This window comes from Anopheles marshallii, chromosome 2 (genome assembly GCF_943734725.1).
Source record: "Anopheles marshallii chromosome 2, idAnoMarsDA_429_01, whole genome shotgun sequence".
Classification (NCBI taxonomy): domain Eukaryota; kingdom Metazoa; phylum Arthropoda; class Insecta; order Diptera; family Culicidae; genus Anopheles; species Anopheles marshallii.
In genome coordinates, this window is record NC_071326.1 from 27966173 (window position 1) to 27993485 (window position 27313).

The window sequence follows — 27313 nt, forward strand, 5'->3', positions numbered from 1 at the left end:
TTGTTTAGTTATCATCCACCCGATATGTGTGTGTGTGTGGTCTGTTAGTGTGGATTCGCTTGCCGATGAAGTTACGCTGCGCCGTCGAACAACCGAAAGGATAAAGTCGTCCCGTTGTACACCCACGGTGAACCACGGGAACGGCAAGAATGCGCTACGAAAACGGGACATAAAAAGAAATCTACACCCAAGAAGCCGTAAAACGGCGGCAAAGCGACCCAATGTCCTTATGCAGAGTGTGCCTGGTACGGAGCAGCACAAGCAGCTGCTAAGGATTCGGTTCCATATCCTGGTGTGGTGTTTTTTTTCTTTATTCTCTGTGTTGCTCCTCTTTCGCGTTCCTTTTGTCCAGCAGTGGCGTAACTTTCTACACGACATTTGTACAAGATTTCGCTCCCTGCACACTGATAGGAAGGGGTATGTGTGCACACACACACACACATACGCGCAACTTTGGCACGATCGAGTGCAATTGCTGCTCCCCATAAGGTTGCTTTCTTATTTTCCTGCTGCGCCTTGTTTTTGAAAAGAAGTTTTCTATGATTTTTTTTTTTGCTTCACCCAAACCACCCCAACCCACTAAACCAAAACATGCGTCAGATACTACCCTTGGCGCGAAGGTCAATCTTGCCGAGCGAGCGGGGCGGGAGGAGGAGGGAAGGGAAAATGGCACGAGGGCAACGATGAATTATGTGCGGTGATAGTCGAGAGGCAACTGCAGCAAATCCGTGTGCACCAGTTGGCAATCCGGTGCATCCGGGGATTTGTCGGATAAGGGACGGAAAATAAATGAAGCAAAATAGCAAACCGCGCGGTGTGAAGGATGGTAGACAACGGGCGAAAAGCAAAACCAAGTAGTTATCGCGGAAACACACTCCCATACGAGTGTTCGCGAAACGGCTTAACGTTCCGGTCGTGTCACCGCTTTCGGAAGAAATAGTAACGAGATCATCCGTTCCGCTGTGCGACACGACAGCTCGAGTGTACACGCGTTGTTGCAGCGAACTTCCCAAGAATGTAATCCCTTTTGCGAGTGTTCTTCAAAACACACATGTGGAAATTTCCCAAAAAACCTCCCAACTCGCCATGCGCCAGCGGGGCAGCGTGTTGGGGACGAGTGGGGAGAGAAAAAGCATTTCGATTGCGAACAAACTTTACCCGGGCGCGGATCGTTGCACCAGTTTATTTCATTGCACTCTCAATGCCAACCACCGACCGTTCCTCGTGGTTGCGCGTGTAAAACTATAATGTTGTTTGCATAACTATCTCTGTTCGCCCGAAATTCGTCTGCTCCGAAAAACGGAATCGACTGGGCCAAACGTTCCAGCAATTTTATGATCGGTGCCTCGTTCGAAACGCTCCGAGATGGCTCGAGATGGTTCGAGATAAAATCTAACAAACTTGTTAATGGTAATAGTGCTGGGTGAGATTATCATGCTCATGTTTATATTTCACATTTGCGTTATCATCTGTTCCGATTTTTCCTTACTCGGGGGAGGTTATCTACCTCCATAGTAGAAGCATGTTTTTTTCTAACTAGCCGATTTTGAAGGGGAAATTATTATATTTAAAAATTTTGATCGTTTTTAACGTTAAACGCATTTATAATTTAAATTTTAACACACAGAAACACAAAATAAGGAATTAAAAGTTTTCAAAATGACTCAGTATACAGTACATCAGTCCGTAACGCCTAAAGGTATGCAATATTTCCGTTCGAAAACAGATTGCATTTGAGCTGGAGTGCAACGTCGAGCGACTAATATTTCTTCCAATTATATTTTGCATATTTTCAGGCGTAACTCAACCCACACGGTTGAAATTTTATTTGGTAAAATTTTACACTTATAATGTCACATTTTAAAAACTGAAACATTTGTTAAAAGCGACCTAATACTTTTGAAGCAGCTTCGGCAAATGGTTTATCATGATTATTATAAAGTATGCAATTTAAGAATCCTAAAGAAAGGCAATTGACATAGCAAAATATACTTGATGAGAACTTGTCAAAAGCTTTTTGTACTTTTTGCGATGAAACTGGCGGTAAACTTTTAAATGTTTTCCTACTTTTGACTATGTTTAATTGTAGCCATCCCAGCAAAGCATGACTCACTGTATATGCTGCCAGGCGCGTTGGAAACACATCGCGCGCAAGGGTTAAAATCGATTTGTGGTAAAACTTTTAGCCGCCATCCACCCCATTGGAAATAGAACCGTGGCACGGTAAAACGGTACACATATGAACTCAAATATTTTGACACTTTTCCACGCTCAGCTGCTCTCCACGGTTCCATCGGTCCGTTCTTCATTGCGCCGTGCGGAAGGACACATGCATAAAATATACCACCAAGTACCAAGGCCAGGTGACGCGCGCGCGCCAATGCACCTCTCGGGAGTGTGAGAAAATCGTTCGTTGCACTATTATGCAGGGAAAAAGTCAATGCCACTTTTATCGCGAAAGAACGCACGGGGCGAATGCGGATACATTGGGCGATTGGGGCAGGTGTTACTCGCAATAAAAGTTTGGTAAAAGGTGGACCCCCGTTGTGCTCGTTGCCATCTAAAAGCAATTCAAAACGGTGGCAAATAGTTCCGCGATGGTGGAAAACTCGACGAAGAGTTGTGCAATTGACGTGTTTTATATCGTGGTCGCTATTACACGACCCGGACCCGTCATGCAAATCACATTGCTCTGTGCCATTCATGCATTATGATCGTATGTGTTGCAGCTCCCGTACCTAGTCACAGTGCGATTGTTTGTCCCTTCACAATTCTGCGAACTATTTGTTGGGAAAAAATTGTTATCCTTTATTCAACTTGCTTTAATACTTTATCAACACGTTATGCATAAATGTTTCCCCGTCTCGAAGTGATATTATTATCGCATTAGCTGACTTCATTTCAACCATATCTCCCACACACTCGACACACACATAGAGCAAGATGAAGTTATTATAATTCCGTTTTAAAATGTCTGATTGTGTTCACGGAAATTTCATTCACCCTCTAATGGATGGCCCAAAGCGATGCCCTTTGTTCCCTAATGCCCATTCAGCGTGATCTCCATTACCTTACCATCGCTCTGTTTCGTCGAATTTTAACCCATTTGCCCGCTCCACTCCAATGTTGGAGTCGCATTTATCGCGAGCTGCAAATCCTGCCTCCTCATCTCATTCGATTTACTCCTGCTCCATTCATACGCTTCACGAAAGCCACGGATGTGTTATATGTAACCACCGTTACAAGGGTCAGGCTCCTGCGCGTCTACAAAAGGGAAGCGACCATTTTCACACCCTCGACCCATTGGTTCTTAATCAAAACGAATACTCACATCGTTACGCGAGCCCGTGCGCGGCCCCGTAGAACCAGACTGGGTACAGCAACAACAACAACAACAAAAAAACGACCACCGGCCTAATCCCCGACGCAAAGGCAACCGCTTCCCGGGCGTCGTCGTCGGCGATAGATACATCCGCGCCAGCACACGGCCCGCCTTAAATGTTCCCGATGGCCCATTTCCGGTTACGAGCGCTTTCCGGTAACGCCAAGGACACACACTTATCGCCATCCATTTTGGGGTGCCATTTCGTGGCACCTTCTCATCGCACGGTACCGTGTCACTCAGCGCGTGGCAATATCATCATCCTTTAGCCCCTAATGCAAACACTCAACTCAAACGCTTCGGCAGCACCGGCACCCAGCGCACACATGTGGGCAAAACTTCATCCTTTAAACGCTTGCGACACATGATGAGGATGGAGCACACGGTCGGAGTTCTCCAAGCACCGTGGGGCGGTGGGTCGGGCTTCTTCCTCCGATGGTTACCGCCCGTACCACACGCGAGCAGGCAGAATCGATAAAGGTGAAGATAAACTCCATTCCGTACGGACTGATCCCTATCCTCGTAACGGTCCCTTCCCAAGGCCCCGGGATGCCGGGCCGTGTGCATGTTGGGATGTGTTGTTTTATGCCGCGATTCAACACCGACACGATTCGGACGAGTGCGCGCGTGTGTGTGTGTGTGTGTGTCGCGTCAAATCTTCTGGCCCGTGCCGGGATGGATACACGGTACGAGATATCGAGGCATTGGTGTCACTTTTGACAGGAATTTAATCTTCTTCAATAAAAACGACAACAACACACAGCCGTTACCATCCGGGCGCCGGATGTTGGTGATGCCGCTCGGAGGTTCTTGCGAAAGTTCACGCCCGGGTTTCTCCGCCTTGGAATTAGCTTGGGGTGGGGTGGAGGTCCTTTGTGCCGACGCTGATACAGTGGGTAGCCGTTTCTATCGCATGTGAAATCTGAATCGGGTCCAATTACCATTCGAAACGTTAGATCAAGCCTAAATCACTTGAAGGCCCATTAAAGAGCTGTCTTCGTCTTCATGGGCATGGGCTGCCTTTATTCAACTCTGGTCGAGTCTGGTTTCGTTTTAATACACAAAGTCCTAATAAATCCTTCAAACAATCTCAAAGAAACCAAAACCCCTTTACTAATACTAATATACTAATTTGATATCATGAAAAAACATCTAAAACACAAACGCCTAAAGGTATGCAATGTTCTCTCATTTAGAGCTTTCTTGCTTTAGTTATGGTTATTTACTTTTTACAGTATTTGTGATGCATTTTTAAGCAATTAAAGTACCCCAGATCTCATAAACACAAGGTTTTAAGTATCGTATTTTACGTTTAACATTTATCGTCATCTTCCGTAACGTTCCTTACAGTAGTATCAATACCTCAATTGCCATAAGTACGTCCTAAAGACGCACAAGAATACAAAACATTGCGCGGTTAACAAATTTGCTACGTACTGTACATTTTTCCCCGTTCTCGAATTTCCACTTCCGATCGATTCTAATACACAAACTCCCCGAACACGCCATTAGATTGGCAGCACACATACGAATCGCGCCCCGGTACGATATTGGCGGTGTTAGCGTACTGTAGCGGCCGAGATTCATCGATGGATAAAGTCATAAAAATTGACATCCCCTAATCCGGTTTTCGTTCGAGCTGATAGCCGACCATCGGCAACCAGCCACCGGAACCCACCCCCGGCCGGGCCGAAGAGGGAACAACGTTTGATTTGACAATTGAGTTAAATCGCGCCTGATTTGACCCTAATGCTTGACGCGCTCCAATCCATTATCGTGGCGCGGAGAGTGTTCTTGCTGGAATATGTGTCTTCCGGTCGCACCGGTATAATGAGACGAGATGTGCTACCGATTCGGGTGGGTGTTAGCATTAGATTCACGTGACATTGCCATTAACGGAGAAAGCGAGCTACTACTGCTGCTGCTGCTGCTGCCGCTGCTAAAGCGCTACTCCGAGCGTTTCGTGTGCAATCAAAGCGTTTGCGGAGATTTGCTGGTCGGAAAAACTTTCTCGATGGCGTCGCTTTCATCTTGTTGTTGCTTCGTTACGAGCCACCGTCACCGTTTGCCGAGCGACACGGTGCTATACGATACAGCCCCAGCGTCCTACCCGGGGGTGTTGTCGGGTGGAAATGCGACCTGAACTTCGAACTGCCTTCGAATGAGTTGGGCCCCTCTAGGCCCCCCGGACATGGGGAAGGGAGGGAATTGTGCGCTGCAAAAACAAAAGCAAATAGCGACCCGCACACGGCAAATGTGCCGGTTGTGCAGTTTCGAAATTGAAAACAACCGATTGGGGCAACTGTTTTAAATAACAGTTTGACCGAAAGTTTGCACATTTCCCGCTTTTTTTCCACCCGCCCCCGAGAGATTAGCTCCGTAGCGGCAGATGGCCCGAAGCGGTAACACCCGTGGTACCCGGGCCGGGCTTTCCCCTTCACCGGGCCGCTCATTGTTCCTTAACGATAAGAGCAAAGCGCAAAGCGGTGGAGGATGCATCAGGATCAGACCATGTGTGCACAGGCACGCTACCCAAACCTTCCACTTTCAGGGCTCCTACACTTTTTACCACCGTCGAATACGTTTGCTCAATATCGGTGGTACAACTTCCAGATCAACTTTTGCCCATTCCACCATTACGGGACATGTCCCCGTGTGTCCTCGGACCGCCAGTCGCGCTGGTTTCACCAATGAGAAATACTGCTCCCGTGTTTTTTTTTCTCCCTCGCTTGCCTGCTTGTTCCTTTATGGATGTTGTATTCTCTCGCGTGGAAATGAGCTTAGCTAGTTCACACACGTGGCTTTCCATTGGTACGGCGATCGGGGTGCACAACCGGATATCGCGGGTGCAGGGGTGTTTGGGGTCGGGAAACCTCCTAGCCACCCTTTCGGGGACCAGATGCCGAACGTATTCGCAGTATCGCATGACATAATCGGTACTGTTGTATAATGGCCATAAACTTTCGTGACTTTTCGATGCCCCGTGGGCGAGTGCTTGGAAGCCGGCGGCGTGCGGAACGGTGGCAGCAAAGCAGAACAGTGGAGTTCAAAAGTCGTACCGGGGCGGTGGTCATTTCCAGTGCTTCGGTAGCTGTCGAAACGCTGCCTTTTTTTTTATGTTACGCTTTCGCTGTCACAGACTAACGAGTGTATTAATTAGTTTTTGGCTTGCTTATCTCGGGGACAAAGCCCCGAACGGAGCTAATGCCGCTGTCCTTCGTTTTGCCGATTCGTTCGCGTTCATTAGAGAATTTTATACCGACACAACCAACGGGGGCTTGTCTGTGAGCCAAGCTTTCAGTACGTATAATAAATAACTTGTTTACAATTAAAAACAAGACCTTTAATGTTGTTATAAATATTGGTTGCGTTCTGTTGAGTCGGTGGCTTTATTTCACAACGCCTGCAAGTATGCAATTCCTATCTGGATTTGATTTTTACAGATTTGTGTCCAATAAATCTTTGGAGAAGAGTTATTCCATGAATGGACTCTCAAAACATCTATGAATCCTGGCAGGTTCATTAATTATCAGCTTCAAGAATCATCAAAGATTTAAGATTAGCTTTTCAAGCTTCTGAAATATGAATTTTAGCGTTGTTTCTTTGAAAATAGGAAAAGCTTGTGGGATTCATGAATCTATTTGAGAAATCATGAAAATTTAGATAAAAAAGTTTGAGTCCTTAATTCCGTTCAAAGTTTCATTCATATTGAAGAAACTCAATAAATTACTTCGTACTTTAATAATCGTTCGCATCCATCAACTTTTGCTCCTATTTTTTGCTTTAAAAAACGTACAATAATACGTACCACAAAATGTATCTTAAAATGTACCGTACGTACGCACATCAAACAATCACTTTCAATATATCCCTAATGGACAAAAATATACAAACACCTCGCACGGAAACATCCACAGATACATGCGAGCAAATAACTTTTGCACCATATTTAGTGAATCGTCCAGGAAGAGAAACTTTTTTCCACGCTCTAATCGCCTCAACTGGTACCGTAACGCGTCCTGGCGGATGTTGGAATGTTGCGTCCCACCACACTGCAGGGAAAACTTCCCAACGGGAACGGTCCCGAACGGCCCCACCAAAACCACCATTTAATACAGCAACCATCCACCGAATCATGTTCCAACGGCGCATAGACAACGATCGATGGCCGTTCGAAGACGGAGCAAACACAGACACAGAGCAGTACTGGGGCTAATGTTTCGGCTTTTTGTTCATCACATTCCGTTTTTTTTTTTTTTTGTTCCCGTACACGCGCTGTGACCACAGAAACACTGGTGAACAAAACAAAAACAAAAACATCGCACACAAGAAGCTCGAGAATCGAGTTTTCGCAAACGCAAAACAAAAACTTCCCCGCTTGTAGAAAGCAGAGGGTAGAACAGCGCGCAACAGCAAAAACACGGCGAAGCAAAATTAATAAAATGCGTATTTCTCTGTGGAAAAGCGATCATGTGTGTGGGTGTTTGTGTAAAAGGTCAAAACTGTGGTTTTCCTAAAGCACACCATCATTGCGCCCCGTGCAGCATATGTTGGGACCGTTTTAGGTGGCAAAAGTTTCACGTTTCACCCGCACACGCGGAGACTTTTGCCTTCCGACTTTGTGACTTTAGGGACACCGTTTCATTACACTGGTTGCCTTTACTATTTTTTTTTCCTTTCATTATGACACTTTGGCACACTAAATTGTGCACCATTTTTACGGAAAGTTAACCCGTATCGTCCCTGCTTTGTACGCCAGTACGGTTTCGTAACGCAACCGTTTCGATTAGAGCGTTTAAGTGTCGTGTTTTGTTTGCATAACTGATACCGGCGCGGCATACCGGATCGGCAGAATTGACCGCTTCCGGCTCTAACTGACAGTGCGGAATCAAAATGTCAACCAAACCACGCTGAAGGGCTGGGACAGCGACTAATAAGGTCCTGATGGTAATGGGAATCTAAGGTTGATTGGTACAGCGTGTTCAGCTAGCGCGCATCCTAGCGCACCCGGGGTACGCACATCCATCCGTACGCGCTATCGCCTGATAGTAATCAAGTGCAACCACAAACCTAATTGTCTGCAGTGAGGAACGAATTCCATCGCCACTGTCGGGGCCCATCCGGCGTTCCCGGGCACGGGCACCGCCTGAGCGTGAAGTGAAGTCTGTGTGGATTGATGGCACTTCATCAGAGTGCGAGTCGCATCGCCAGGGCCACCAGGGCGACACCGCACCGAAACCACCGAGTTAAATGAAACTCCATTGTGGTGCCGCCATGTTCGCTCGCCGAGCGTACAAAGCGCACCTGCCGGGGGTGCGGTGGGGGCCCGTGACGGGGCACACGCACACCGAACCAGGGTGCTGTACTGATGAGGTCAAGCCGTTGGGCGTCAATCGACATCATCATTATTAATGGGACCAGACCTAGAGAGCGAGTGGTTTAGTGGTCAAATGACTGAGTGCATCGGTAAGTGATTACCGCAAAAAGCTCCACACACACACACACACACACACACACACACATGTGCATGTACAATCGTAATACATAAGCAGCATTGTTATCGAACACCGATCATCGATCATTTTGAAGGAGGAAGAAATGGGCTTTCGTAGTTCCGTGTTATCTTCCATTCCAATTTTAGACACCAACTCGGTACCGTGAGCAAGTGTTTTCGAGCTAGATTAATGACGTACGCATCTCGTTGTGTAGAGTTCGAGCAAAGGGGGAATAAAGGTGGCGCGGACACGGAAGCTTATCAAGCGTAACTGTACACGCACTTACACGCGTGCCTCTTTAGCTCAGTGGTAGAGCGCTGGTCTCGTAAACCAGCGGTCGTGAGTTCAATCCTCACAGGAGGCAAAACTTGATCTTGTTGTGACATTTGAAGAGAGTAAAAGAGAGAAAGATGTCTACGTTTTTTCACACTTGTTTTCTCTAACTGCTTAGGTGTAGCGATATGGATATGTGTGTTATGTGTCATTCTTTATATCGTTGTTATATATGTTTACTCTTTATTATTTTTCCCCAATTTACGTCATTTTATCAACCTCATTGAAATAAATTATCCTTTTATAGGTTTTTTTCCCTTGCTTTGGTTACACACGAACAATTTACCCGCTACTAAATAACAATTTGTAACAAATGGAGAAAAAAAAATGCTCCCGTCCTGCGGTGTACAGCTGCGGTTTAATTAATTTGCCAACGAATCACAATCTCAAAACCAACATCTGCCGTACGCCCCACTGGCCACTCCGCGCTGCGTGTTGCTGCACAAATCATTCTAAATGCGATTAAAAACTGTGTTACAATCGCATCACTTCGGTCGGTTGGCTGCGACCCCGAAACGGCACCGGGAACGGTTTTATAATTAAAAAGCCAAACACCGCAAACCATCGATGCCGTCCCTTCGACCATGCCCTCTCTCTCCTGTTTCCCGGTTCTCGTTAACAATAATAGCGTTAATTGAAAACTATTCCAAAGCTTCTGTTTACGCTACAGATTAATTGCATCGCGCACTCTGTTTGCACAACCGCACACAATCTAATTATTGTGCGACGTTCGGGGTTTTTTTTTTTTTTTGTATCACCCTATTTGGACATTCCCTGCTAATTCGCCCCCAGAAAACCCCCGCTTCGACACTCATTAAATCGGTACGGGGTTAGCAAATTTAGAATTTGCCAAATGGATTGATTCGCATCACTTTGCCATCATCATTATTAGTGTCGGGTGTGACCGACCAACTGTGCGGGGGTCGCACAAATAGGGGAGGGGGCGTGTGGCAGGGTCGGCTCTGCGTGATGAACACCATGTAGCAAAACAAAGCTCATTACTGTCCTTTGCATATAAATGAGCATGGCATTATATGCACACACACACACACACATTATCGGCAAAATGGATTGGGACCGCGGCGCGGCATCGGTTGAAACGCGTCCAACAATTAGAAACGCTCCGGTTTCCTACAGGCCGGGTGCCCAATCCCCGGGGATCAGTTGCCGGTGTTTGTTCGTGCCTTTTGATCGGGTTTTTGGGGAAACAGGATTAGCATCCATCCACCGCACCGCACCAGTGACTCCCTACGCCACACGTGCAACCCGCCATACAGGCAACTCCCGGGGAGAATCGTTAGCTTCATGTGTGCTAAAAATTAATCGCCGGATAAGTGAGCGCTCTTCACTGGCTTTACGCTTGACCCGCATACCCGAATACATCCCCCCTCCCTTCTCTTGCTTCTACCAATCCAGCGCAGGACATCGGTGCCCGTGACTTTGAGCACGGCGCTGAAACACTGGCCGGCCGGACGGATGCTTGGCCCATAATCCTACGTCAAAGTTCCGGCTCACTGGCTGCTGCCTGCAAGATGCAGAAGCCGAAGCGTACTGCGCCCCGGTGGCCCGAACTAGGTCAAGCCTTGGAAGGGCCACCCGGGCCCGGCAGATAATCAACCAATGGATTGCTGCAGTCGATTCTAACATGGGGGTATTATTTTTCGTTTCATTGCAGATACGGTCACACGGGCCGGAGACGTCCACCACCGGAGGGCATACCGGGCAAAACAGGTAGGTTCGGTGGCTCGTGTTTCTGCGGTTAGTGGCCCGGCCAGGCATCCGGGTGCAGTCGGCCGAGAGATTCATAAATAAATCCCCCCCCCCCCCCCCCCCCTCCATTCCTTCCAACCTCACGCTCCCGACCGCTCACATGGTTCACACAATGATGCTGCTGTTGATCCCGAGGTAACGATGATGCATGCGTGCATGCCGGGAACCTGTCCCATCCAGACGGTCGCATCCTTGTGCATAATCCCGGTTCAGCAAATCCAGGGAATTATCGTCTCGGTTGAAAGTGGTACTTTGTTTGGAGGACAGTTAAGGACACACATTATTTATGCACAAAACTACACCACCACACTTCAGCCGGTGCGTACGGTTGGTGTTTGTCTTTGGCACGTGTGGATTGGATGGCAGATTTTAAGAAGCATTTCGATTGATTTAATTTTGAGTATGGTGTAGTCGGTAGGAAAATTCTTGGTTAGTTGTGTAAGTTGTGTTGCGTACGGCACCGTGCAATATCCAAGGGTCCTGTCTGGATAATTTTGCTAGAAAACCACAACTATTTTCCAGGCTTGCAGATATATTCCAACGAAGAGACTACTGCTGATGTTCTGTAAACTTGTAGAACTATCTAGCAAAAAGTAGTATTTTTCTGTCCTTGATATGACAACACAGTATTAAGTGGCCTTCATTTGACATGTGTCGTTGGTCATCACGATTTTTGCAAGCAATGCCATGATAAGCTTGGCCGAAATGTTAAATAAACTGATCCTTGAGATGATATGACTCGAGCTACTGCTGTGACAATTTCTCTAGAAATTATTGGAAATTGCAAGACTTTACCAAAATCTAGTCAATAGTTGACATTTCGGGTTTGTGAATCATGCGGTTTGAAATTGATCTAGATGATATGATTAACTCTGTGGAAATTTATAAACAACTCATAAGATCTTTGAGATGATATGACGTGAGCTACTGCTTTTATAGCTCCATCTTCGCGAGACTTTACTGGAAAGATCTAAGCAATATGAGTGTTTTGTGGCTAACAAATCTTGAGGTTTGAAAATGATTTATATAATAATATTAATTTTTATATTATTATTAATATTATTAACATTTCATGATTATCGAAATCTTAGTGCTTCTTGACCACTTCGGACACTGTTCGATCGTTAGCAGCACGTAGTCTGCTTCGAAGTCTAGGACCAACGAATGACTTTTTGATATCCATCAATGCTCTTCCTCCTTTAAAAGGTGCAACACGCCTGTTTACAAAACAATAAAGACTTTAACAAGTAAAAAAATAGTACATCCACTTTACTTCCTTTCCTACCAACAATCTCCCGATCCTTCCACAATCTGTATCGAATCCGATCGAAACGGGACGGAATCGTTGAAAATAACTTAAAACAAGAGTGTACCCCTGCGGGGACATAAAGAAAACATTTCCATTCGGGAAGGGAAAAAGCTAACACTACACCCTTTCACCCGCCGCACACCATTTTAAAGCAAATATTTGTGTCCATTCCGAACATTCACTCCCGGCCATTTCCAGCAGCATCCTGTTCACGCGTTTGCCGAAGCGCGTTACCTTAGCCCCATGCAGAAAGACTTTCCGCCATCGACGGGTACGTTTTCCTAAACATTCAATATTTGCCCAAAATTCAACAGGGCTTTCCGGTGTTAACTTTAATTTTTACACCACGACGCATCGTATCAAAATCCGTTTCCCAAGTACCTTTTAGCATGGGATTCCCATTGTGCAAGAAGCATGAAAAAAAATGCACATTGGAATTAAATTTTAATCACACACCTCCTTTGGGTACGATTTATCGCGTCGATTCCATTAGCTCTCGGCACAACGGTTGCACGCTCTTCAGGAGCACGTTGCCGTTGCAGCAACGCGCGCTTAAGGATTGGAAGTAGGAAAATTATCGAAATCAATTATAGCAAATCACAGTCATTTTCTGGTCCATTATGTTCTCGCCAGCATTGCAACCACCGTGCAGCTTACGTCCGTGTGGCAGTGCGTTGCTCTTATGGGGCACGACACAAAAAAAAAATAACCCTTTCCAAGACTGGGAGGTTTCGAATGGCAAAAGTCAATCCTCCGCAAGCCCTGGTCCACCTTGTCTGCTCCACGATTTGAAGTGTCGAAAAAGGGGGGAAAAGGAAGCGAATTTCCAACAGCTAAATGAACATGCCAGGCATGGATTCTTACGGTGGGGATAGGTGGGGAGATTGAGTGTGTGTGCAATGGATTAAAAATCTTGTTCGAACCGTGTCAGAGATGGATATTTCCTTCCTAGGCACAAGGCAAGAAACCCCATTGCCTATAACATTTTTTTTTTTTGTGTGCTTCGCTCTTACCCGTCATCCATGTAGCCTGTGCTTTTGCACTATCGATGAAAACCGCCAGCTGGTTCGATGAAAAACGGAATTGAATTTTCCCACCGCCAACTGCTTCGCTTTCCAATTCCAAGTATGTCGTCCGCATGTGACTGCCTTGCTCGTGACTGCTTTCTCTCGATTCGATCCTATCAACACACACACACACATACACAGCCTCACAAAAACACCCGCATACATGCGATCAGACAGCATAATATACTGTGTTACGCTAAGGCTTTTATCTTATTTTCATTCATTTACTTCGCCTAATAGGATTAGCGATTTGTCTTATTGTCCCTGGTGGTTGCCGTACGGATGTTGCCGTCGCTTTTGCCGCACACGATGCCAATTGCTTAATGACGGATTTTTTTTCTATCCACTGTGCCCGTTTGTTCGCTTTTTTTTGTTGGTTTTCTATCTCGTTTAACCATCGCATGTGGAGAAGTTCAGCTCGGAAGGAGAACAGCCATGCCGTTATTAGCAGAAAAGCGATCCGTTTTGCACACGTTCTGGCGGCTGTCAGGCATGTCAGCTGTCCAGAAAGAGAGAAAGAAAGAAAAAGGAAAATGTTTGCACAGTTGTAGAGAATATTTGAAAGCAATCATAAACATACACATATCTAAAAAAAAATGCTATAAATGAAGAATTATTTATACAAATATTACAAACTATTTAGTGTTGGATGAATCTTATTCAAAGTTATGAACCTGCATACTATTCATGGATTATTATGGAGTTCATAATGTTTATTCATGTTTATTACTTGATTACTATTCATCTAATATACTAGCACTAATATTTTGAGAGTCATCTCATGGTTTGAATTACTTTTCTCGTAAGATTCATCAGGCACAACACTAAAAATTTTAAATCAAAGCAGCTTGAAGTAGAACAAAGTCTAGGTAAAGCATCAAATATTCATAGGCTCCAAATTCAAAATCAATTAAATGGATAATTTCTACCACTCTCTATAAGTAATTATGGTTCAATTACTAAAGCTTTGTCAAACAGATTGCATACATTCGGGAAAAATCGTCAACCGCGCTAATTCATTTATTTCAATTAATTCTCCGAATATGCCCGGTAAGAGGCAAATTACTCATTTAATAATGCTTTGTCAAGCGGATTGCATACTTGCGGGAGGAAACACTCAATCACTCTTTAATCAATTGAGTTTAATTAACACTGATACATTCCCATTGATTTGTAACAAATGTAAGTAAACTAAAGCGAAACCTTACAAAATAAATTTCTTGAAGTACCACCGACATTCGTTTGATTTTTAATCAGAACACAACAAACCTCCATCAATTAACTTACGCATGGTTGGGGCATACATGCACACTGCACCTTCATCCGTTCCGAACGCATGGTGCATCCTAACCACTAATCAACCTGGTTGGTACACGTTGGTTAACAAACAGACATCATACTAGCAAAATAACGAGCATGCAACACTGCACCACTGTAATCATGTTATGCTTCTGGTACGCACTGGCAGATACCATACCATACCGATCACTTGCGAGATGTGCATCTGTACATTGTTGCAATGTTTCAAAAAGCTGATAAAACGTTGAAAGAACACCCCCAACGCATTTCATTCCAGTCCGCCCGCTGCGGTAACCGTAACCACGGGTAAGAAGGCCACATATACCTCGTGCGCAACGCATTTTGCCGCATCGACGATAGAGATCCGAGATTACATTTCAAACCGTACCGGTGCGTTTTGTCGAAGCTTACTCCATCTGCGATAACGCCGGGTACACTTTAACAGTGTCGATATCGATGGGGAAGTGCACTGATCGAAACTTGAAAGGGTTTGGAATGGATAAGGCTGGCCAAAGACTTGGAACAGTGGTGATGGTGATATAGGGACGTTTTTAAGATGGTACAGCACCTACTGCTTTCCTACACTCTGCAACCTTTAGCGTTAATAATCAAATTATAATCCCATTGCAGTTTTCCGAATGCTTTTGTCAATGGTAGTAGGCTAGATATTCAATCTACTGAAGAACTGCTCCTCCTCCTCCTAGCCACTGAAGAACGAACTCCTTCAACTGTCCATATTATCTTCAACGTCAGCACAATCTTCGGTTAGATAATAGCGGACAAAAACGAAGTCAAGGCGAAACCTCATTCTGTTTCCGGAACTTTCTTTTCCTCTTTCTTTCACTGTTGAACTGCCACAAAAGAAGACATTTTCTAGCACTCTGCTGGCAATACACCTTACATTGAGGGGACCCTGTATGCTTTCTTGCTTGCCATCCTACGAGAATGCGGCTGGTATTAGTTTCACGGTTTCACGAAGCATTTTGCTTTTCATCGTTTGTTGCCACACCGTACCAGTGTGTCAAAGCGCAACAACTGGCTTCAGCGCTTGCCGTAACCGACCGCACCGGCACGGTTCTTCCGGTGGCCTGTCACCATTATCACTCACCAGTGGGCTTTGGCAGGCGAATTGAATATCAAAGGATGACGACGAAGGTACGGTTTCTGAGTGCGAGCAACCAATGTGCATAAAGCTCAACTCCCTCCCACTTCCCTTCACCCTCTCCTTCATCCCAGTGCAGGAACACTATACCCAAATCAACTAACCTATCCATTTCGCAGCCGTTAACTTTTATTTCCACCCGGTAGAATCGTACCCAGGGTTGGTGTCCCGCCCTGCATTATCACCAACCAGCGTTCCCGTGGAAAATGCCACCCGGAAAACAAAGGGAAAATCTTTTGCCATGAAATTTACATAACCGTATTCATCCCGCTTTGCCCCGATTGTTCTCTTAAAACAATAGTACTTTGGGACGATCTCGGGAACACCCGGAGCACAAGGGTTAGAGAAACACTGAATACACTGAATATGAACACACATACACACACATCCACAGCAATCTCTTGCTGGGCTCTCATCGTAGTTGGCGGTACAGTTTGATAGTGTTGCCCCTAACGTCCGTGCCTTTCATACACGCTGCGGAAAGTGGTGGAAAATAAAGCTTCCCTTACCGTACTACTTTCACCGGTGCAGCCAACTGGTGGAAAGGATCGGAGCAAAACACTGTTACAAAAGTGAAATGCTCTTACGAGAAATGGAAAGAAAAGCGAACGAAATGCCCCCGCGTTTTTTTTTTTCCTTTGCTCACGGTTGTAGCTGCATCCTTCTTTATGACAGTTGGCAGCGCGTGCATTGCCTAGATACAGGCGCTTTCGTTCGGGCGGTTTTTTTGTTCCTTTCTCGGGTGGTTGCTTCCACGTGCATCCACGTGCACATGCACGTCGGGCAGGCGGGTTGGATCGAATCCGAACCCTGATTGCCCAAATGAATGACTCCATACACGGGTTGGGGTAGTTTTCCCCTCCGTAGCTGCATAACACACCGTTGGGCTGGGGGTTTGAATGATGGCGCCCTGTTGATATGCACCGTACCCAACCCATGGATGGCACAGTCATCCATTGCCTGGTTGGATTGGAACAGTCGTGATAGAAAAAAGGGTGGGCAAAATGTCACGACATTCGCATTATGATGGAGCAGCAGCTTCCGCGAAACATGCGCTCGAATGAAGTTGGCCTACTTTCCGGGCAAATAATTGCCCACCCATGGCATGGTAAATGAAAAATTGTTACCACGGTTAAGAAACGTGATATCGCTGATAAGAGAAACAACAAAAGGGCACAATGTTTAGCTGTTTTTTTTTTGGTACATCTGCTGCCGACAGCACTCTGGTGTATCGTGAGCAAAAGAACCCCATAAACTCCTCAAAGTGTACCACATTAACCGTAGTGCCAAAACTGGTGGAACGCTCTAAACAGATCACCACGAAACCCACACCCCAGCGAACGGCCACGGCCCGGCAAATCTGTGAATGGGGCCCGGCATCCTTTCTGTTGTTTGTGAGCAGCGGAAACAACGACGACGCGGTTTCCTTGCCCAACATCTCACTCACTGCTGTGGCTGCCGAGCATGCCAGCGGGAAAGCGCGCTGAATGTGTAATGAATATTTATACGAATCCTTCCGAATGGTTCCACAGAAGGCGCATCTTCTTTGGCACGCGCGCGCCACACAACACACGATAGCCCTCGCGGGGATGATTAAGCTGTTTTAAACTGCTTCATCCATCGGAGGCAGGAGCAGGGCTCTAGCTTTGGCTCTAGCCCTGGCGCTGCCCTAGCATCATGTTGGCATGTTGGCGACGAGTGGGATATACAACGAGTACCACTCCGTTTGGACCTTCCTCGTTCGGTTAGCAAACGCAGTCAATTAAGTTTTGTGCCTCACCCTGGCCCGAAGTACTGCCGGGCATTCCGGCAATTCAGGGGGCATTCGCAATAAAACGGCTTTGGGCCGTTGAATGTTCAGTTCCATTCCGGTTCCGTGTGGCATAGCCGCCTCATCACTATCATCATCATCATCATCATCATCATCGTCGTTGTAGTAGCATTATGACCCCGTGGTAATGTGGTTGTCAGCAGTACACACGGCCACTCGTGAAATTTGGGATCCAACAACAAGCGATCCAACATGCAGATTACTTCGTACTTAATTGTTTTTCACTGCATTCCCGGTCCGGAGCCGCGTGGAATGGGACCCTGGGCGACAATTTTCCTTTCGCCGAACCGTGCCGTGGGTTATCCCCTCTCAGACTGAAAGGGGGCGGTGCTGGAGGTTACATTGCTTTCTGACTTCCCAAAATTAACACCGGCAACTACGGTTGGAAGATACCCGTACGTGCACGCAGACCGCCCTACATTGTCCCCAACGTTCTACCCTCGTTTCGCCGCACCGCACGCCAAGTTAATCCGCTATTCGTTGTCCATTCGTGACACCGTGCTGACACCCCGATCGGGCCCGTTTGCTAACGCTACGCAGCGTAAAACTGTTATCGTAGCCTGCACATCTATATGATTAATTTTTATGTTCTGGCAGATGTCGCGCTCAATTTCGCTCAAACAATAGCGATTTTGTGCCGGTCCGCCCGTCTGTGCGGCATCACACAGCCCGCGGTGTCGCCCACGGTGACCGACAATCCGCAGAGTGCTTCATCTTCAATCCGTAACAACACTGATCCTGCCATTTTCCCATCCAAACCCAACTTCGAAGCGTTGGAAACGATCGTGGGCCAACGCCACCACCGCCACTCCACCGGCATCCCGGCGGCAGGCAAAGTAATGGTGGCTTGTTTATTTTTTTGCCTCGCCCATCGTTCAGGCGACAGGCTCAATAAAGTGTGCTACAATGCAACCGGGGGCGCAACTGTGTGGTGCTCGGGTGCAAAGCGCCTGCCCGACATCGGTACTGATTGACTACCGTAAAAAAAAAAAAACAACAACCACCCAAACCCGTAGCGCCCTGTCGTTTGCGGCTTGTACCTCGCACGTTTATAGGAAACCGCATAATTTATTGAGCAATAATACTGGCCACAGTGGAGACCGCCACCACAAACCCTTTTAGAATGACCATCAATTTTAAATTATCTCGTGCTTCTCGTGCTTCTCGTGCTTCGTGTCTGTTATGCGACTTCCAAACCCGGGGTTTGATATTTCGCTGACAACAAATCAACTGACAACTATGACTTTATGCATTGTTAAAGCAATTGTAAGCTACGCAACATGCACCGAATTGGGTAGGACAATTCGTTTTTGCAGATTGGTATTACACGATAAGCGAGCCTAAGATTGCTTCGTCAATATTCGGCGGCCATTTTCCCACTGTGATAGTCGATCCAGGCTGTTTACGCACATACGGATTCAAGAGTTCAGATATTAAATGAAATATTTGACGATTAAATTAGATAACAACTAGAAACAATTAGTTATCATTATTCAACTCAATTTTTAAATTCTATTCTGCACATCATTTGTTTAAAATTTCGTAGAATTTTGCATACTATATCTCAACTCTTGAATCCGTATGTGCGTAAACAGCCAGCCCAAATTGACAGTCACTAAATTGTGCACGCGATTCCATATCCAGTTTTCCGATACCGTGTACCCCGTAGCTGGATAGTCACTCCTGCGCATACGAACCGTTGGTCTAGATTGGATTTTGGAGCGGTCCTATCGTGTGAAGATCGGCGTCGCTACCAATACACCACCTGCCCTACTCACATGGTACCGTCCTGGATCGAACCACGGGCATCTTAAAATTTTGGATATTCTTCACGTTTTAGCTAAATATCGAGAGGTTTGCTTTGTTGGCATCATTAAACTACTTTCAAGGAGCAATCAATGTGACCAAAATCGCGGACAGACATGTATCTTTATATCTATTTGGACGATGAGAAGCAAACAAACAGAATAGTTGTTCTTTAAGCGTAGAAAGTGTATGATTCGTGATCATTATCGACGAAGCTTCGGTGATGTTCTCGAAATTTGAATCAAAACGGCCGCAATATAACGTCAAAAATGTCCGTAGTTCGAATCAGTTGCAATTAGAGTTATTTTCTTTAACGAGCCATTCGGCAAAGGTGCTGAGGCTTGAGGAATTGTTAGTCGGCAGGTGCTTTGGCCATTCGGGCAAGTCCTTGAGAATGGCGTGGAGATTTCCCCGGCATGAATGTGGCTTCTTTATGAAGATATGAAGTTTTAGGAAGAGAATATAATTTGTGTTTACTAAATAAAATTATGTACAAAAGATGCCTTAAGTGTCCATAATTCGATCGAAAGCGGTACAATATTTCCCCGTCTTTATGTTCAAAATGATTGCTAAATGTTTCGCTACTATCGCGCCACACATGCAACCGGTGTCCTTATCAATTAATGCTTGCTTTTGATACGATGCAATTAATAAAAGTTGTATTTTCTCCCCCTGCCAATGAAGTTCCATCTCCCATCCTGGTCCAGCGGGGTATGGCCACGTTCGCAGTAAATTCCATTCAGCATTCCATCCGTCACCTGCGCGAGCAACTGTGGTTCGCGACCGGTGCAATGAGTCGGTGCCCTCACCGGCCAACACCTTTCACCCCGGAGTTGCACATTATAATTGAATGATTTCGCCACACTACACTCCAGGTGTGTGTGTGTGTGTGTGGGTGGGAATCATTTTCACACGGCTTTGCAAGCGACTAGCTACGGCAACAGGTGCTAATCCCTGGTCCAATGCTGTGAGCAGCATCGCACCGGCCGGATCAACTTTCCATGCCACAATGGCTGCCCGGAGGTGTACAGGTCAGACATTCGTGGCCACACGTGCGCCCACACACACACACACACACACACACACTCGTACACCCGTTTGCAAACAGCAAACAAGCAGCATAATTATTCAATAAAGCATAATTCCCACCCATCCATCCGCCGTTCCTGCAGCAGCGATCGCACATTCGTGCACAGACAACTTCCTGTCGCTGTTTGTGCTACCGGGCCGGGCATATCAGTCTGCTGGCCCAACAAAACAGTGCCACCACTGAGTGTACGTGATGCGCGACTTGCCCCTGAACATGTGTGTGTGTGTGTGTTTGTGTTCTGAGATGAAACGAGAAGAAACAATCATCCATTGAAACGTCCTCTCCGTGTCGTCCATGACCCACCGCAACATGGCCACTGCTGGAACCGGCAACACCACCATGCCAACCCAAGCTAAACGATCCAATGAAAACTAATATAATTCTCGAGTGGAAGAGACAAGGGGAAGACGAGATATCAGTAACGCTATCAGGTTCGCCTTATCAGCTGCTACGTGCGTACTGTGGCAGGGTTGCTTCGGTGGCTGTCGCAAGCATAAGTTTTAGCTTCTCAAAAGTGTTAGTTTCTATATTTTTTAATTGAAGTTTTTTTGTTTTTTTGGTTACAACTTTTCACAACAACCATAGCTAATTACGCTGATTTTATAGCGGGCTCTTAATTAAATTTACACTCAACACCATTCGGAGGCGTACGTCACACCGAAAGGACACGCCGCCGCTGCACCGTGCTGTGTGCGCACAAATATTTGTATAAACTTTTTTAACTTGTCAACAGTTTTTTTTCCTCCAGTTTGCTCGCACAAACCCCGTCACGGTGTGATGAATGTTTGATAGAATCCACCCTGTGCCGTGTTCGGGCAGCGAAGCAGGCTGGGCTCGGTGGCGAAAGCCGCAACGGTCGCGCGATAAGCGGGAGCCGCCGTAAGCACGGACGAACGGAACGCTAGCTACCCAAACAAACCATTACATTACATTATTAAATCGCTGCCCAACGGCGCTACACGGGCGTATCAGTGCAAGAAAGCAGCGGACACGCAGCGGGAGCGGGTTGTGCTTGATGACAACACGTCGCCGTTCTGATTCTGGCCACGCGCAAGTGATAGAGAGCACGATAGACGACAGCAAACGACGGCGACATTCGGCAACGGATTGGTCCCGGTCGAAAGGGAAGCTGCAAAGGAAGGTTGCTTTGGCACGGAACACTATCCCTGGGCAGCATCTGGCCTGCACACATTAAGCTAACCGGAGCAGATAGCAAGATAGCAAGTAGCCGGATAGCCGTAGTGTTTGAGCAAACGAACTCTCTCCCCCAAAACGCGAACCAACCGGGGACACAGTGAGAGTGAAAGTAGTGAAAGATGTGTTCTTAAATCATTCATCAGTGCGCACACAGAGCGCGTTAGCGTCAAGCGACATTTTGGGGCTTCGGCAGGGCAATTCAAAAGGTCGTCCGGCCTATTCTGTCCCTTTCGTAAGCGTAAGTTCGTAATCGAGCGATAACGAAGGGTGCAAGCTTATCGGTGATAAGGTGATAAGCAAACCCTCGCGCATCGGTGATTTAATTGGTGGCCCGTAAGCTCGAATCGCTTGTTTTGTGCGGACGATTCCGCGTACCCGATTTCCGGCTTTTGTGTCCCAATCGCAATCGTTGATGGATGTGATGCGTTCAACGTGTCTGTGACGAATTGTGGTAGTATGTAGTGAGCCGAATACTATTCCATCCCTCTGAATTCGCTGTTGGAAGTTCGACAAATACGCAGATATCCGGTGAAAAACAGGAGCAAACTGAGTGAGTAAGTGTTGTGCCCGGTTCATTTCTTCAACCTTAAGCCCACCATGCGTGGAATGACACATCGTAGTAACATCGCAGAATTCAATATTTTAAGTAATATTGGCCAATCAACGATTCGGGAATAATGGCACACTGATCACTGACGTGATTTCACAACCCAAAAAAAAATCCCCCAGTTGGGATGTTCTATGGCGAATTTGTTTGATTTGACGGCCTGTGTGTGCATTGCACTTCACCGCTCACGTTTCTTTCACTCGAAGCCATGGTAGACTTCCATAGACACACACACACACACACGATAAAAGCTTTTCAGTGTAATTTCATTACACGCCCTGTGGAAGTCCACAGAGTGGCCGAACTGAGGCTAAGATATTATTCATGAAGGGGCTGTCGAAGGAGATCGCACCGGTAGAAAGCGAAAAAAAAAATGGCGTGGAAATAATTGAACCACAAGCCCAGAAGCCCCACCGAGCGCCAGGAAATCGCCCAACGCTCGCGAACGAAGGTGCCATGGCATGATGGTAGAACATTTCACGTACAACGAACGAATTCGCTTAAAAGTTAACGAACGCTTCTTCACCGACTGGCGAAACGCGAAACGCAATCGATAATTCATCCCTTTTATTCTTTGTTTCCGACCAGCTCAAAAGTGCTGATAACCCACCCTCCACCTCCAGTCCGCCAGCCCTATATATCGCGTGCGGATGTGCGCGAAAAGCACCGGTTAGCATTAGCTTGGATGCCGTTCGAATCGTTCCAAACACACATCGGCATGAAGAAGCGCTGGATTGATTGGATGCTGGATCGATTAAAATCATTTCATTAATGGCTGCTTGGAAAGAATCGTAAAAAAAGCTTTACTACTCTAGGAGGAATCCGGGCGTCTGCCGTGCCGCGCCCGTTCAAAGCCATCGGTTACGATTTATATTATGTTGCAAGATATCCTTCCCTGCCTACGACTCCGCTACAATCGGAGCGCCATAAAACAGCTCCTACCCGTTTGGCGGGTTGTTTAACGGTTGCTCCCTGCCGGGTTACTGGAGGGGTGGAAATTTATTCCGACCAGCTTTACGTTCCACGGCAAAAGTTCGATCCGATTGATGGTATGACTTGTGACAAACCTCATGCCGGCCTCGAAAGTCGCCGTGATGAATGCTTTACGCCGTCAGCCGCCCGAAGGCTGTCAATTTATTGCGAAAGGACACTTGCGATCAAGGACGCTGCGGTGATTTACTCCCGAGAGCAGTGTTCCTCAAGCCAGCGGTTCTGTGTTCTGTTTCTTATCACACTTTACGATATCAGCTGAATGAAAAGCGCCTAACATTATGCAATTTGCATGACATAATCAACTCTTCAATGCTGCCAGCTTCTATGTTATGCTTCTACATTGAAGAACTCTACGCACCTGTGCACGGTTTCATACGAACAAATTGTGTAAATTCCCACATCAAACAGTGATCCTATCGCTTTATCTACTTACGAAACACTGGTCCCACGGAAACACGAACCCAGTAGAGTAAGAAAAGCAGTGAGCAATGTTGTTTTCCGTGCTTTACCCCGAAGATACTATTCAAAGGCGGCACAAGTTTACCTGGCTGGCTGGCGAAAAATGAGGCCACGCATTAAAAATATAGCGGTCTAAGATCTAGAGGAAACAACAGCACGAAAAAAGCACACACACCCACCAAACAGTCCCTCAAATTAGTGTCATCAATTTCTTCGTGGCGCCTATTAATCGTTTAGAAAACAGTGTTTTTTAGTGTGTGTGTTTTGTCTTCTGGCGAAGAAAGGGACTGTCTGTTTAATGTTCATTCTTACACCGGAATGTTGCTGCCCACCAGCAGATACCTTTTGACGGTTGTGTTTGGTGATTCGGGTGTATGTGTGTGTGTGTGTGTGAGTACGCATGAGCTATTTTTCCGTTGGGTTTTTGGATGATAACAACACCTTAGCTTCCCCATCCCGCAGCTTTAGCCCTCGGCGGACAGTGTGTACACAGTGGCATCGGTGGTTGTCTTCCACTTTCCCATGTGAGGAAACGTCTGTCTAGAGGGCAAAGTGTGAAATAAATCAAGACTTTTCATGGTTGACCCAATTTCTTCCTGTCCGCAGCAAAAATCATCTCAACCGTACTCTTTCACTCTCGGCGCGTGTTCACCTTGGCGCTCGTGTCCTTCCCGGCTCTTGCCACGGTCAAATGGGAAAACAAAAATAACCATTAAAACGCAAGCGAAGTACGCGAAAGTGAGCGATGGTATCGCTGAAAAGCTGGAACTCAATCCCGGCGAGTTGCACTTTTGGTACACCTGATGCCCCTCTGTGTACTTTCCTCCAGCGGTAATGGTTGTCACCCACGGTGTTTGGCTAGGGATAAACCAGCGAGTGGCCTTGGCACTCGTTGGCAGACAGCCCGGATGGGTTGTGTAAAGTACAGAGTTCGTTGTAGAGATGTTGAGAAAAAAACAACGACAGAAACGCATTTCTTCTTGTCGGTGTTTCGCACCGTACGGGCCACGGTTCCGGTCAACCGGACCCAGCATCATCCACTCAACGGGCCAAAGGTTCTGCGCGAAAACCAGGTGCCAGTGCAATGTCTTTGGCTGGAAGTTTACTTATCGTTTTTTATCCTTCCATTTCTGCGAAGATAAACATCCCCCCTTAATGGTGCTGAATCGGAGAAAGTCGGCAAGCGGAATCACCGTGAGCCCTGCTGTACACAGCGTTCAGGGAATTTCTCCTCTCTCTTTAAATAATTCGTACAGCTTATTCCAGCTACCGTGCTGCTACAGCAAGCTGGATGAATGGGGTTGGGCTTTAGATTGCATATAATTTTACAAACCTGCGCTGCAACTGCAACAATGATTATCATGGCAAGCAAATGCACACTCCAGGAAATTGTGCGCACGAGAACCGGGCACAAGACAGAAGGACTAAGGAAGAAATAAAAATATTAATACCTTTTTTGCGCTACTTTCTCACGAAACCTCAGAAGCTGCGACATTTATTTTACCTACTTATCTTAGTTGTTTTAGCGTACGGGTTCCATTCGGTAGGTGACCTGCAGATGCTTTTTGTAATGAAAATGTGGTGTGCAACATAAAGATTAGCCTTAAGTGTTTAGTGTTCTTCCCTCATAGTCCTCCTCATATTTTTAATTCCTATAAAAGGTAAGGCTTCATATTTGTATTTCGAATTGCATAACTTTAGGCTCTTACTATACCAATATTTTTCTCTTGCAAGTGAACAACCTAAAGGTACGCAATCCTCTAGGTATGATATCCTTTAGTATTTAGTAGATTTCCCTTTTAGTTCTCCTTATGTTTTTAATCTCAATAAAAAGGTAATCTTCATATTTGAATTCCAAATAGCATAACTTTAGGCTCTTACTGCACCCATCACTGTTGTCGTGTAAGAAAACATCCTAAAGGTATGCAATCCACGTGACAGTGTTCTTTTTCTGCGCTTTTCATTCAACACAAATCGTGCTAAGCTTAAAACGGCACAAGAACAACCTGTTATCGTGCCATTAACAATAAATATGTAACCCAACTTAATGCCACTACAGTGTTCCCCCCGACCGAAACTTTGGACTTCAATCATTTTCATTTGAAACTGATTCTGACAGATCGGTTGCTCTGCCGTGTGCCCAGCCGCAAGAACACTGTGTCCCGATGGGGACAGATGTTCTGCAGCACTTAAACAACCCACTTAACCCACAGTGGACGTCCCAAAAATTTACTTCACAGTCTCTTAACATTCATCTCTCTTAACGCACCGACACAAGCAAAGAAGATGTGTCTCTTGGGCAACCGAGGAGGGGGGGGTAGGGAGGGGGGAGCGAGGGAAGGGCCGGCAATCTTCCAACCCGTCCAAACTTTCCAGCCAATTTTGAACGGAGTTCACCATCGGAAGTACCCTTTCTTAATGTGTGGGTGTGTGCGAGTGTGCCTGTGTATCCATGAAATGAGCTTTGCCGTGCACAAAATCCCATTTGCGCACAATTGCTCCTGAAAGTCGGAAAACCTTACCCATCGGCGGGGGGTTTCGGAGAATATAGTGGGGAAAGTCGAAACCCCTCGAAGCGCTCCGTGTCGCAGAAAAAGGACACATCACACAGAGACGCCCACTCGCCAGAACCGGTGGGGCAGTGGGGAAAAGATGCCGAACCAGAGCACGCAAAGGCCGCAGATCGTAGGATGGTTGAACACCGAAAACCGAACCGAAAGAAACAAAAAAAAAAGGCAACAAGAAAAATCCAATTCAAATTTTCCAAAGCCCGGGCTCACCGTTCCGGAACATGAATACTGAAATAGCGCACTCTTCCCGGGAAGTCTATACCATCGCGAACGGATTCGGTCTAACTCCGCCGCCCGGCCCACAAGGTGTCCTCTGTGTGTTTCTTCGTCTGTTATTTTTTTTTTTTTTTTGCTTTTTGTTCTTCTTCTCCTTCCTTGGTCATTCGACGTCTTTCCCGCGCTAACGGTGGCGAAACAAACGAACGACTTAACACTCAATCGAGAGCAGCACTTTGCGATGGAGTGGAAATGTGTTTAATTAAATCTCCAACTTCTTTCCAGTTGATTTGATATTCAAATTTCGAAAATCCATTTCGAACAACCATTTTGCCTACTGCCGTCGTGCCGTACCTTTGCTCGTTTTCACCGCTGCCCCGTCACGAGGCCCACACATTACTCAAACCCTAAAGCCAACCCCCCGTCCCCCCATTTGATCCTTAACGGGTGGGAAGAGGTGCTCCATTTTCTGGGCGGTTTTCTTTGGTTTCTGTCGGAAGAGGGCTTGTCGCTCCATCGCGAGAGTTAAATGACAAAACGTGCGCGTGGGGAAGTTTTTTTTTTGGCAAGGAACATTTCAATGAAAATACTTCTTCGATTCATCTCACTCGAAGGGCTGGGAAGAAGATGAAGGAAAAAACAACCACACACACACACACACACGCCCCATTTTGTGTGTCATTGTACCCTCGTGTCCGCCCTGTTGCTTTTTTGCACATGATGAAAC

At 46.3% G+C, this 27313-nt stretch overlaps 1 non-coding gene across 1 annotated transcript; it reads left to right on the forward strand.

Moving 5' to 3' along the window:
• Positions 1-9169: 9169 nt before the first annotated feature.
• On the forward strand, positions 9170-9241 carry Trnat-cgu (transfer RNA threonine (anticodon CGU)). The gene has a single exon. It is a non-coding gene; the product is annotated as a tRNA-Thr (tRNA).
• The last annotated feature ends 18072 nt before the right edge of the window (positions 9242-27313 follow it).